The sequence below is a fragment of the Pygoscelis adeliae genome, unplaced genomic scaffold (genome assembly GCF_000699105.1).
Source record: "Pygoscelis adeliae isolate BGI_AS28 unplaced genomic scaffold, ASM69910v1 Scaffold62, whole genome shotgun sequence".
Lineage (NCBI taxonomy): Eukaryota > Metazoa > Chordata > Aves > Sphenisciformes > Spheniscidae > Pygoscelis > Pygoscelis adeliae.
Window position 1 is genome coordinate 2,030,818 of NW_008824401.1, and position 14,078 is coordinate 2,044,895.

The following is a 14,078-nucleotide window of genomic DNA, read 5'->3' on the forward strand; positions in this document are numbered from 1 at the left end:
ACAAACTCTAAGTACAGACAGACTTTGTTTAGTTTAAGTTTTCCTTAGTAGAATATATCTTTACTAAATAAAGGCATGTGTACAGCCAATTCTCATTTACTAATATTAACATTAAAATTTATCATATTGATAGCATACTAATGAAACACACCGTTAAATTACTTATGAACATCTTTCTTTGAAAGAAATGATTTTACAAGTCAAAGTTTCATTTCCAGGAGAAAAATACATACGTTTTTCAAGAGCTTTCAGGTTACATTTATTACTGACCATGAGACTGCTCAGATCAGAATAAACAGAAAAAACAAAAAAGGGGGGGGGGGGGAAGAAAGGAGAAGTGCAAGAAACCCTTAAACCTTTCTGTATTTTTCAGCAAGTCTCACTTCTCCAGCTTTCTTAACCCCGGTATTCTATCAGAAAGCAGAACTGGAGAAGACATACCATTCTGACATACCCAGTAATTGTACTTAACCTCCTAATTTAGGATAGGGAGAAAATTGTTTGGGATTATTCATTTTATATCAGTAATCTGTGAAGGAGGGTGACTACCATTTTAGCTGTTTAACCCAAACCTGCTCTGGAGAGCCATAGTTGCCTGGATTGTAATAGCATCTTTGGAGAGCGTCCTTCAAATATCAGGCAGTTCTAATTGCCTGGGGAGGTAACATCACCAGAAAAAGCTCTTTCCAAAGACAGTTATTCCAGAAATTATATAGCAGCTCGTTCCACATTCGTGTGCCTGCATTCACAGGATACAAGAACGGCCATCACGAGTGATAAGAGTCCTACTCTAGGCCATCTATATCTCCTCTGTGTGCCTCATGCACCTTGAGGTTAATAAATGAAGGAATTCGGTTGCTCCCTCTAATGAACCAACAGAAATCATTTTAAACAGAACATCACTTCAGGCTTTCTGTAGTGCTGTATCTTACAAACAGTAAATAATGGTTGAGCAGCCATGCTCCCCCCCCCCCCTTTTTTTTTTTCTTTTCTTCCTTTTAAACACTCTGTTTTGAGTTCAACCGATATACTCATAAGACCAGCCCTTTTCTGACTGCTTGTATACATATGCAATATAGAGCAAGTCAGTAGTATGAACGTACAATATATAGATCTTTGACTTTTCTACAAGCAGCCCTTTATGTATTACAAAGTCATACTATAGAATAAATGGGCTTTTAGAGATGGTGTAAATATTTTCACAGAAAGCTCACATGTTAAAAATTATTCTGAGCCTGGCATCTAAATTTGTAGAACTTCATATAAATCCACTTAAAATTTTAGACTGGTGTTTGGACCCACACCCACGAGTCTTTACTAATAAAAGCCAGCCAGCTGACACACAAGCAACAGCTTGAGTGGGCAATTGGCCAGATTTCTGAGAACAAGCTCAGACTCCTGTGAACAAGCTCTGAGAACATATTTCTTTAGCAGACAGGTCTCCTAAGATTAAACCAAAGGTTGCTCCTATTTCCAGTTTGAAATGGGCCCAAAGAAGGATTTTCCACCTCTATGGAGTTCTATGTTTGGAAGGATATACATGAGTGATACAGGATAGCACTAGATGATCTGTGCTTTCCTGTAAATTCTCCAGCTACTTCTGTAATAAGCCTAGTACAAGTTAACTGTCTTGTGTCCTACCTTGTTCTAAGAAGCTGTTCTGGGACATCAGTACTAGGATCAGAGAGACATAAAGGTGTCCAACCACTACCTCCTCAGGAATCCCTTCTGGGCTGAGTGGACTGCATCCCTGAGGGGCCCAAGGTCTGACTGCATACATAAGGAAACACTGCTCATCCCATTAATTGCAGTTCTGCATCACAGGTCAAAAGTAAAGATTATTGTTAATGGTTTTGCTGTTTTCTTGCTGCTACCATAGTTAAATATTTTAGAAAAAGTAGCTTTGGCAAATCTTTAAAATCTTAATAAGCTTTAAATCTTAGCAACACAACTTGGAGAAAGCTTCAGGAAAAGAGCTTAGCAGATGGCTGAAAGCGAAGCTACGTAGAGAGACATTTAAACTTACTATTAATACATTATATAGTCCACTGTAACTTTCTGTTCAGAAAAGCACTGGCTGAGAAGCATTGTACGAATACTTTGCATTATGTAAGAGCCTAAAAAATTTCTGTATAGCTACCTTTACACTCTCCTCCATGGCATAACACTAAAGTGTATTTTTTCTAATTAGTAGAGATGCATGGAGATTATTTGGACTGATGGGTGCTAACACCAGGAAAACTGACTGTCAGACATGGCCTTGAAGGATAAACAAGACATGCTTGACCTTGCACATTTAAAATATTAACTCAATGGGATCAATCTTGTTACATATGATAGTGTTTTGAAGAGTAGGTTTACTGAAATTTAGCACTGGCTAAATTAATGCAATTCCTCCTTCTAATTCATGCAGCGCAAGATGTAATTTAAAGCTAAACTAGCATGTCCAAAAGCTAATAACGCAACTGTAGCATAAACAGAACAGAAATAAAGAGCGGCGAGGAAAGCAACTGCATTGGCAAATAACTCTCAACACGTATTTGAAGTGAAAGAATGCAGTGAGTGAAAACTAGTGTCCTGCTGCCACAGGCAGACACCAAGGCATGAGCTTCATTTAACTGCATTGTTCTAATACAGCCTGAAAGAGGCAACAGCATAACATCACTGCATACTAGGTGCTGCTGAGCTGAGTATTCCTGAACATACCATTTTTGCTAAAACCATACTTTCTGAATTTCAGTAGAAAGCATGACACCTCTATTTGGCCAAGGGGGTGATTATAATCAGTCTAGAAGTTTTCATTAGATTTTACAGTTGGACTTTAAACCATGAAATGAGTGGAAAAGGAATTTTAGGGGAAGGCTGATGAAAAAGTCAGAGTTAAGAGTACCCATTTCTATGGCTGAGGGAGAGCTAACTGTTCAGGACTGCCCGCTCTCGACTCTCCAATTGAAAGTCCAATACAAAATACTATTTATATAAAAACTTTAATTGGGAAATTAATTTATGAAAAATGCCTTGGGATGTTAATAATTTAATTGCTTTGATATCTAAATCACAAATTTCATATGAGGCTTAATTTTATCACCATAGACACTTCCACTAACCACTTTCTTACTTTGTATTTTACGTTACGTTTAGAGGAATATCATGCACAGCGTTTTGTCATTAGCCTGCCATAGTTGCAGGGTGGTTACAGAGAAGCCATTTGGTCAATTTGTCTTGACAGCCCAAAATATACGGTGCTCCTATCCATAAACATCCCTTTAGGATAATTAATGACTTTCTAATGAATCTCAGATCTGTGTTAACATCTGTCAGATTGATTTTACATGAAGTGTAGAAGGGAAATATAAAAACAAAATACAGTGGGTATGAACTAAGCAGTTTCAAGGTATTAGGGGTCTGTATTTTAGAGCCTATTTCTAACATGTACAGATACTTGTAGCAATGCTGGAAGTTAAGTTAATGTTTCATAGTCTGTGTTACCAGAGATGGCAAAATATTTGTTTCTAAGAAACTTCAGTCATCTGAGAAAGATGATCCAGGTGATCTAGAAACAATTCTAAACCACAGAATTTTTCTCCCCCCAAATTAGGAAACTTGAACAAATTCAACCAGGACAAAATACAAGAACACTCTCCCTGCCACAGTTTAACTACCATCATAGTAAATATGACTTTGGAAGAAATACTGCAAAGGCTGTAAATCCAGTATTTGCCAATTTGTTCAATATTCACTGTTACAGTATGAGTAAAATAATCTAATCGAATTTTTAGTATCTTTAGACTTTTAAGAATAATCAAAGAAAAAAAGTAAAGAGTATTATTTGGAATTATATGACAGGCAGCAGACCTTTAATCAAAAAAGTCTTCTGGAGTTTGATCAAGATGGCTGTAGTTGTCATTTTACATATCCCAAACACATGCTGTTGACACTGTGTGGATAATACCTTCGTAGACAGAAATCACAAGCTCGTGCTCATGTTCACTGTGCCCAGAGTTCATTGTAACACACGCATTTATAGTGAGCTTTCCTAATTAACTTTTTATGTATATTTAATAAGAAAGCTGTTTAAAATAATTTGAGCTTACATGTTTTAAATGGCTTGAAGTACAGTACCAATCAAGGACCAAGTAAATGAAAAACTATTGCATTTTTTTTTATGAGAGTCTCTAAAATCCTAACAATGAGGAGATTTGAGGTTCCCTGCATGAACGGAATTTTATCAACTTTTCACCTTTTGGCCTGAGGAAATGCATTTCATGCTACTCAACTAAGTGCTTTTTCACTCCTTAGTGATTAGATATTAACGGTATGTACAGAGCTTTAGGCAACCAAGGTTATCGCCTTTTTCATCTGTGACTCGTGACTGTCTAATACAGAACATGATTGAGGAATGACTCTTGAGCGAGATGGAGGGATTTAGCTTCAGGAATAGTTTTAATGGAAGCCACGGAAGTCCTCTCTGTATTTCACATTGAAATGTGTCCTGCAGGGCGCACTATGATAAAAACCTGTTAGTCACCCATTATCCTAGTATTCACATTAGAACACATTGGGGGGTTTTTTTGCTTGCTTAAGTGTGCTCACTCTACCTCATCTGGTCATCTTGCCTGATCTATATAGGATCAATTCTATAGAAAATTGTCTTGTTTAGACTTGATAAATTCCAGTACTCTTAATACCCATGTTCAGTCTGCATTGTTTAAACAGGCAAATCCATTTTAAAATTATTTTAAAGTGGCAAAAGGAAATGCTCATGTCTTAAAGACAGTCCCTAATTTCCCTCTAAATATGAAAACAAAAAAAAAAGACAAACTACTTAAGGTACTTTCTTTTCTAAGACATTCTTTTTCATCCCCCACTTCTGAGGAAGCAAGTTAGCCATATCAGAGGGAAGGCGGCTTGAACCAGCTTCCTAGATTTTCTTGAAAGACAGAATTAGGCTTGCAGGAAACTAACATAAAAACTTGCTATGTTGTGCTGTATTCCTGTGCCAAGACCACTTTTCCTGCAAGCAAGGTAGGTAGCTTTTGGCACATTACAATGACAGTTGGCAAAGCATAAGATGGACATTTGTGGTTAATTTCAGATCTCACTTCAATACCCTCATTGAGATTTTCAGTCAGTAAAGTAAAAAAATACCATTGGAAATATAACAGTATTAAATCCACTGGAAATCATGACATGAGATAAAACTCTTAATTCTTTCAATTCCAAATTCTGAGCAACTAGACCCTCAAAAGCCCCTCCCTTCACATCCTAGTGCTATTCCTAATTAATATTAGATATAGAAACAAGTTAATTGCTTTTTGATTAGTTAGTTGCTCTCTGCTGTGAAGGGATTTTTACACAACACCCACATTTCACAGCCCACCTAGTGAGCAGAGGGAGATTGCCTTAGTGCCTGACATTAAGCCAGCCCTTGAGAGGTCAGAGTCTGCAAGTGAGATCCCAACAAGCATATCTAGATTAGTATTTTAGATGTCTCTGGTATATCTCTAAACAGAGCCCTGCCCTATTGAGGTTCTCAGCTGATGTGAATGCCACCACACCAGTGGCAGCACCATCAAGTTATATCTGCTATATGGACAGGTTTTCCCTCAAGCTGCCTTCATCTTGCTGTTTTCTACTAATGGATCATCCTTCAGGAAGCCATTTCAGTCAGAGGAACATAAGCTTGAAAGGCTCTTCTGCAGTTACCAGTCTCACCGCTGCTGCTGCAAGTAATCATTTTTAATAGAAATTTACCTATTCCATAACTGAGTTTGCAAGGATCTTTTGTCCCCATTATACTCATTCCAGAATACCTAAGGACATACCTAATTCCTAATTATTATGGCAACCTAAATTTCTTTACAGCCATTTTATGATAGTTTCTTTTTGTGGCATTTCCATTCCTCTTAAATACCCATGCCTTTCTCTTTACTTGCTTCTTGTATTTGTAGTCAAAAATCTTCTCACACCTCAGCCTGCGTGTTGTGAGGCTAAGGCACAAAGTTCTCTTAGCTTTCTGTCATCAAAAATATCTGTTGGGACGCTGTATCGTCTGACCAGCCTTTTTCTACACCTGTCCCAGTTTCACTCTAGAAGTGCAAACTATTGCTGCATATAAAAAAAAGAAAAAAAAACAAAACAAAACCTGCAGCAGTGAAAGCAGAAAAACCTGATGAAAGAGAGCCACCAAGCATTTCTAACCAGAAATTTATTGTGCCATGCAGAACAATCACAACTTAAAGCTGTTGAGTCATTGATAACAGGAATGAAAAAAAGGAATATTTTTCTCTCATTTCCCAGTAGTTATACTTTCTGTTGCATACTGCAGCTAGTATTTCCTTCACCTGATCAGAATTCATTCGGAGCATAATTAAAGCAAAACTCTTTCTAGGAATACGATCCTAAAACATGTCACATGGCAAACTTCAAGTATTAGCAGGTCCTAAGCATTCCTAAAAAAAAAAAATTGGTACTGTTGTTTAGAACGCTGTTTCTGGATTAACTCCATGGCTTAGGAGGCTACAAGAGATTATTCTGAAATAAATTTGTCTTAACTGATTATTATTACTCAACCAGTACCCATAGTTTCCCTGTCCTTTACTGTATAATGGTTACAGAAACCCAGAGACTAAACACTGCTTATGATTAAGTGGTTCTTATTATATATAAAATTAATGCCAGGCTGAAATGTATCATATAAAATCTTCATCATAGAATGACTTGTTTTATTTAAAACATTTATTTTAATTGTTGAAAGCTGCACAATTATGTTGAAACTGTATTATATCAGTTTCAAATGCTATCTGGTGTATGTTTTCACGAAAACACTGTTTACATTTAATTTCATTTTTCACCTGGAATATTTATTCATCAGAGTTACAACTTCCTCAAGATTATCTTGACACATAGTGCAGAATGAAGATCCAGACTTTTAGCGCTTATTAACACAAATATTCCTATTGTAGTTGCGAGGAATGGGAAATTCCAGAAATAACTATGAACAGAAAAAACGCAGAAAAAAAATTAATTCCAGGTTTCCTGTGTCTTCAAGGGTTAAGTTACTTAAGCCTTAGATGTTTCCTTGAACAATACCTTGGGTTGCATTTTTTACTATTTAAAAAACATTAAAATAGAAAATAACTGCATATGGTTCATGGTTACCTACTCCAAGATCAGGCAGGCACCTTCGAAGTGCATTTACCACACCTCTGGGAGCTTAAAAGTCAATTAAGTTAGGAGATCAGCGTCACTCTACAGCTAATAAAGAGAGAGAGGTTCCTCCAGAGTACCTTAAGAGGAGCCTCCCCCTTGTTTAAATAGCTGCATTTCAAACATACATGACAAAACATTCCCAGAAAATACTCCAGTTATTTTATGGAGTATTGGATCATTGCTTCAGTGCCCTGTCTTGGCTGACACCGTGGTCTGTTATCTCTAGGTGTTATGTTTGTTACTTACCCCTGACCCACTGTAATTTGGGATCAGTCATAGTAAAAAATTCTCATGTAATATTATCCAGGCCCAGAGACAGATGGATTTTGATTTCATACTAACACAATAACTAGGAGGACTGAAACCGCATAGGAGGAGGTGCCACTTAACTACATTTGCTTATTCTTGCACTATCATTCTCCTAATTACTAGGCCCCAACAATTCAGGGTTTCTTTTTTAATAAAGAAAGATGTTTTGGCTCTTCATTCTAAGCCACTGTTCAATAATTAAACTAAGTGAATGACTGAGACAATCAGTAATATGGAATGGATTGCTATTATATGAAAATATTAAACTAATGCTTAATAAATCACTGACAAAGCATGCAAAAGAAAAATCAAAATATAGTAAGTAAATGCACCTAGTATCTCAAATGGAAACTGTCAGTATCAAAAATAAACCTAGAAAAATATCCTGTCTTATGACATATGTCACTATAAGAGCAGTTCTGTCAAAAATTATACTTTTCCTCATGGTAGTTATACATCACCAAAGAATATACGTATTCTAAGAAAAAACACTTCAAAGGAAACACTGACAGATTTCCAAGCTGCTGCCCTACAAACCCAGCTGTTAGTAGATTGCATGATCAGAGCTAGCATCATCAGCTGAACTACTTACCTAGTCATCAAACACATCATTATTTTTTTCCTTTGACCCTCCTTTTAGAGAGTTACAGTACATTTGTTCTAATTTCAGCTTTTCTTTACTAGATAACAACATCATATAAACATCCTTTGTGTTGTTTTCATAACAACTTAAACCTGTCAGCACATGTATTTTCCAGATTTAGTGATTCTGTTTACCATCATTAAAAGAAGACAGTAGGTCATCAGCAAAATGGAAACAATGTAACAGGAGCAATTTTAGTAGAGTCATAACACATAACAAATGAACAAAGTAAACAAAAAGACATCTATTTCACAAAGAAGAACTCTTCATTCCCCAGATTTGCCTTTTTTTCCACTAGCTATTGTTGGCATCTTAAAAAATTCTGTAAGTAGAACCTTCTTCTTTCCCCAGAGAGTAGGTCATAATTTATGAATGACAGCTAGTTAAATAAGCTCTTTTGGGTTTCCTTAGCAACAAACCCATCCTAATACTTACTGCAATGAGACCTCACAAATTCACGAAGTAAGTTTTTCCCCCCCCCCCCGCCCCAACATTCAAGCAAGGTCAGCTTGAAGAGCTGCTGTATTTTTTAAGCAAAATTCTTCTCTTTGCAGATCACACTTACATGCGGTAAGATGATGTTAACAGACATCAGCCCTCCTTGCCTTTCCTAGTATAATTATCCTTTAAAAACTCAATAGCATAGTCTACAATGACAATGAAGTTATTCTGACAAGAAACAAGGCCAAAAAAAAAAAATATGTACACAACAGCACATTTCATGGTCAGTAACCCCTTCCTTCTCATGACTGCCTGTAAGACACACAGAACCTTAAGATAATATAATTTTAAAAATGTAATGGATTAAAGTGAATTCACCACAAGTACTGTAACCAAGGATTTTTTTCAGGGCTGAAAAAGAGACGCATGATATTCATGAGATGCAGTGTAATGAGTTCCTGTGGTCCATTATTAAGTTATGGTAACATAATACTTTTCAAAAGCATTTGCTTTCTTGTCTAAAAGGATTTTCCTGTGCCTGCTGTACTGACCTTCAACCATCAGCTACTTTTTACATGTACAATAACGTCACAGAACTGAATCTCTCAGATAAAACATAACTATAATTGTGTTTTTTGCAAGAGACCAGCAAGTGTTTTTGGTTTTCCACTTAAGTCATGCAAGCTCCATGCTCTTGCATTTTCAGTTGCAAAACACAGATATATATACACACATATACATGTAGGTGTCATTCCCTTAGCAGTTACTGAGGTTGCACTTTTATGATATGGCTAAGAAGTTCTGCCTGTGAGCTGTGGTCTAAGACCTACCCCACTTCCTCCATCTCTTATACTTCTGCTTCCCTTGTGTTGCATTGATGCCCATCTGACTATGCTGTGAGCTTCCAACTTAAGTAGTTAAATCAGTAGAAATCCGGCCCAGAAAAAACACACACAAAAAAAACCCCAACCAAAACAAACCAATGAAAACCTCCAAAAAAAACACACACACACACAAAAAATACACGCACACAAACTTTTGGCCTATTTAGCTCCACATTGGGGATCATGGTTTGGAGGAAATAGTACAAGGAACACAGTGGGAGTATGCAACAGGGCAGGGGACACTTCCTTTCAATGACATGGACATTGTCTCATGTTGAAACCACAGCTTTACACATGACTGAGCTTTACAGCTGCCACCTTCTCAGATGAAATCAACAGCATTAGTTACCATACTTAAGTGACTTGCATGTAACAGTACAATTCTAATATTAGGAATCATCATTACTGATTGTTATGGATGCACTCACTGTTTTTTTTTAGTGGTAGCCATCATTACATAGTACCTCTTGGCCCCTCTGGTATCGAGGTCTCCATACTACCCAATGAAAAAGCAGCTCCTTCATTCTATTCGTTTGCGCTGTTTGCAGCTAAAAAGAAAGAAACCTAAAAGCTGTGTCAAAGGTGCAGACCTCACACTGCAGGACAACTTAGCAGTACCACTTGGTTCGTGATACACAGCGCACTGCAGTAAAATGCGAGAGTTCATTTGCCTCTTCTCCTCAAACATGAAGCTTTATTTTAAGACAACAGTAAGGATTTAGTCCAGTATCACTCACATCAATACACGGTAATCAACTGCAATAAATTATTGCTATTACAATTTTTTATAAGCTATCCCTTAAATCTTTTGAGGAATGATTTTCCAACCACCAACATATACGGACAGCGGGTGCCTGTCAAACTGTGTATTACTTTGTCATGGTTTAACCCCAGCCAGCAACTAAGCCCCACACAGCTGCTCACTCACTCCCCCTGGTGGGATGGGGGAGAGAATCAGAAGACTGAAAGTGAGAAAACTTGTGGGTTGAGATAAAGACAGTTTAATAGGGAAAGCAAAAGCTGCACACGCAAGCAAAGCAAAACAAGGCATCCATTCACTCCTTCCCATCAGCAGGCAGGTGTTCAGCCATCTCCAGGAAAGCAGGGCTCCATCACACGTAACGGTTACTTGGGAAGACAAACGCCATCACTCCAAATGTCCCCCCCTTCCTTCTTCTTCCCCCAGCTTTATATGCTGAGCATGATGTCATATGGTGTGGGATATCCCTTTGGGCAGTTGGGGTCAGCTGTCCCAGCTGTGTCCCCTCCCAACTCCTTGTGCACCCCCAGCCTAACTTGCTGGTGGGGTGGGGGAAAGGCAAAAAAGGCCTTGACTCTGTGTAAGCACTGCTCAGCAGTAACGAAAACATCCCTGTGTTATCAACACTGTTTCCAACCCAAATCCAAAACACAGCCCCATACCAGCTACTGTGAAGGAAACTAACTCTAGCCCAGCCAAAACCAGCACATACTTCTTACAATACTTGCTTAGAATCCTCTAATTAAACAAAGATCTGGTAAATACTAGATGCATAAGTTTACATATTATGTTCTCTTTGAAGGAAGGACTGTGCTTTCCTGTCTGCAAAATAAAATTCATGCTTGTAGTGTTGGTAATTCATTAGTTATACTACAGTAATACCTCTGTAACAGCACTCTGAAAGCATAACCAAATTACTGAGGCTGTTAAACAGAGGGGGAAAACAAACAAACAAACAAACAAAAAAAACCCAACCACAAAACACTCAGAAGCTAGGGGAAAAAATACAAAGTTAAAGTTGCTTGTATGACCTTAACTCATCTCCTTTCTATCCTCAACAGAAAATGGTAGGAACCTTATCTGTAGCCTCCACTACTAGTATCATAGTGATAGCTGTTTGCAGTGTCAGCATTACAAACAAAGATACCATGCTTTGAAGAGAATACGGGAAACTGAGTATCAAGATCATAAATTGCTAATGAAATACAAGAAGTTATTTTTTAAAAAATTAAAACCATTTGAATGATTTGTAGTCGCCTCCTTGGCCATAACTCTCTGTAGGTACAGTTGTGAAGGTGCCAAAAAGTTACTTAATTGAAAATCTGGCATGTGTTCCTTACTGCCCTATTAGATTTTTAAAATGTGAACTTAATTGCCAAAAATGAGAGGGGGAACATTACTTGCATTGGAGTTTGGAGAAAAAGAGAATTATTTTTTATCCATCATATATATGAAGAAAAAGTGCCCTAACACTAATATATTGATATTTGTAACTAAACACTAAAAGGCCAGGTCTTGAATAACATAATTTGCTACCGATTTGTCTTGATTCTTAAAAGTCTCCTTCACAAAAGATCATTTTGCTATTTATGCCACCGAGCATTTTAGTTCTACAGAGCTGAGCTACAGTCCACAAAAGATATTAAATTAAATCCAAGGGAAAGAAATGCAGATGATCAGATAAAAGCAGTAAGTAGAAGGTTCATACTGTGCCCATTTCTCCTTTAAGCCTGTGGCAGATTTCCCTTGCGCTGGACCCGGGCCCAGAATCAGGAGACAGAGAAGGTTCTTCCCCTTTGTGTCTCAGCAAAAGGATTCAAAGTTTTCCACCTTGAAACTCACATTACTGTGGGCTTTTCAAAACTGAAACTCTCTTACTATAGTAACAGGACTCAGTAGGTGCTCTTCATTAGCCTGATTAAGTCAGTCAAAATCTGTGGAGACATTTTAAATAAATTCACTGGGCTTTGGGTCAGCAAAATGTAAATTAAGTAAAGATGCAGCTCATAGTAAGTAATCCTGCAAAGAGTGGCTCTTCCTTTACTCTTGCTGAGTTCATAGAGAGTTGAGGACATCAGGTCCTTGATCTCCGACTGAGGTCTAAGATCTTTTAAAAGAATATCAGGTATGCTTGAAAGCTTCAGTGGGCTTAGTAGAGGCTGGACTGAAATCTTTTCCACATGCTATACAAAACCAATTTGACCTCCTATGTGCTGGGACTTGTTTCTGAAGTATCTAGCAGCCCTATTCAGGATCTTCAGAACAGAGTTATGTTTTTAAATATCATTCTTTCTGATGGGCAAATTGAAATTTCCTAGTCTGAATTTAAAACCATCGTTCTCATGAATATAAAAATAAGATAAAAGGGAGGTAAAAACAGAAACACCTGTGGATATTTGAGTTATTTAGTAATCCAGTATTAAGATTTCACTTTCTTACCTTTCCCTTCTCCAAAAACCACTTCCAGCACCTAGACTAGGAACAATACCAACAAAATCATCATGAGCACTCTGATGGAAAGGTATGAATGAGTGCAGCAGAACTAAGTATTGTTCTAAGGCAGGGCCTCCATGGTTGATTGCAGTAGATTTGAGCTCACTCTAACCAATGCAAGCTGCCCTGCTGCAAGCCACTTGTAATCTACAAGTAGGGTTTATTAGCTGGGGTTTAGCCTGGCAGTAATGCAATTACAGGGGGCAGAATGACTGCCTGCACTCTACTGGGAAGACATATGCTAAATATCCTAAGTTTCAGGAAATATCCTAGATCTTAATAGCTCTGCAGTTAGTGTGGTTGAGGAAATGGGTTCTTAACTTGTCCGGCTCCAGCAGAATTGTTTTTCAGGTTAACTGAGTAGGCGAAGGTGTTTTTACAGGAAACATTCCCTCCTTCAGAATTGGATTTAAAATGATCCTGAAACAGTTAAACAAGGCAGCCACAAACAAAGTAGGTCCAACATTTAAGATCATGATGTTACGACTCTCCTTCAGACCACTAGACCTGGGCTGGTTTGATATAGCAAAAGTGGAGTCAGCTTTAGGTTGTGGACAAACAGGTGACGCTAGGATAGCCAGACAGTGGACCACCCAGATCCAGTTCTGGTTCAGCCCTCCTTGGGGCCACAGTGCAATCTCTGCAGAGTCCTTAGGCTCGGAGGGCTGGGCAGTGCCAGCACAGCACAGTACAAATGCATGGAGGCTGCTCATGTCCACTCTGTCTGTTTGCATCCCCTTCCTGCAACACAGAACATGGGAAAAAACAAGCACAAAGACAACACTGGTCTATCCAGGCTCATTATTTACCCCTCATGGGCCTCCCTAGGCTATGCAGTCCAAGCTCCAATCTAAGGTGCCCGTCTGCATTCACACCTGGACAGCAAGCACTGAGCATGGTAGTGGAGTGAGGAGGTAATATTTTCCCCTGGCTCTAGCTTGGCGGCACAGACAGAACTACGAAGCCTGGATAGACCTGAGCTGGCTCCTCACAGAAACCCCACAAATAGGTCTGTCTTGCATTCCTCCTTCTCAGGAGGAACGTGATGGGTAGTCTGTCGAGTCTCAGAATGACCAGCATAAGTCTGTCAAGATTATTCATCACAGCTCTGTACCTCAGCATGAAATCCTGCTGCCCCTGCCAGCACAGATCTGCAACCCAGACAACCCACCGCATGTAACTGCTGGCTGAGCACCAGAGACCCGTGAGTCAGGACAACAGCATTTGATATGATACTCTACTTTAGACTCCATCTACAGCTCTCTATACCTTATTTCATAACTGTGAAATGGCAACACCACTTCCTTTTTCCCCAGCCATTTTCTAACTTAGCTAC

General features: G+C 38.4%; 1 protein-coding gene across 1 annotated transcript in view; it reads left to right on the forward strand.

Annotated features, from left to right (window-relative positions):
- BEAN1 (brain expressed, associated with NEDD4, 1) overlaps positions 1-14,078 on the forward strand; it is a 60,847-nt gene that overhangs the window by 45,254 nt on the left and 1,515 nt on the right. The window lies entirely within an intron of this gene.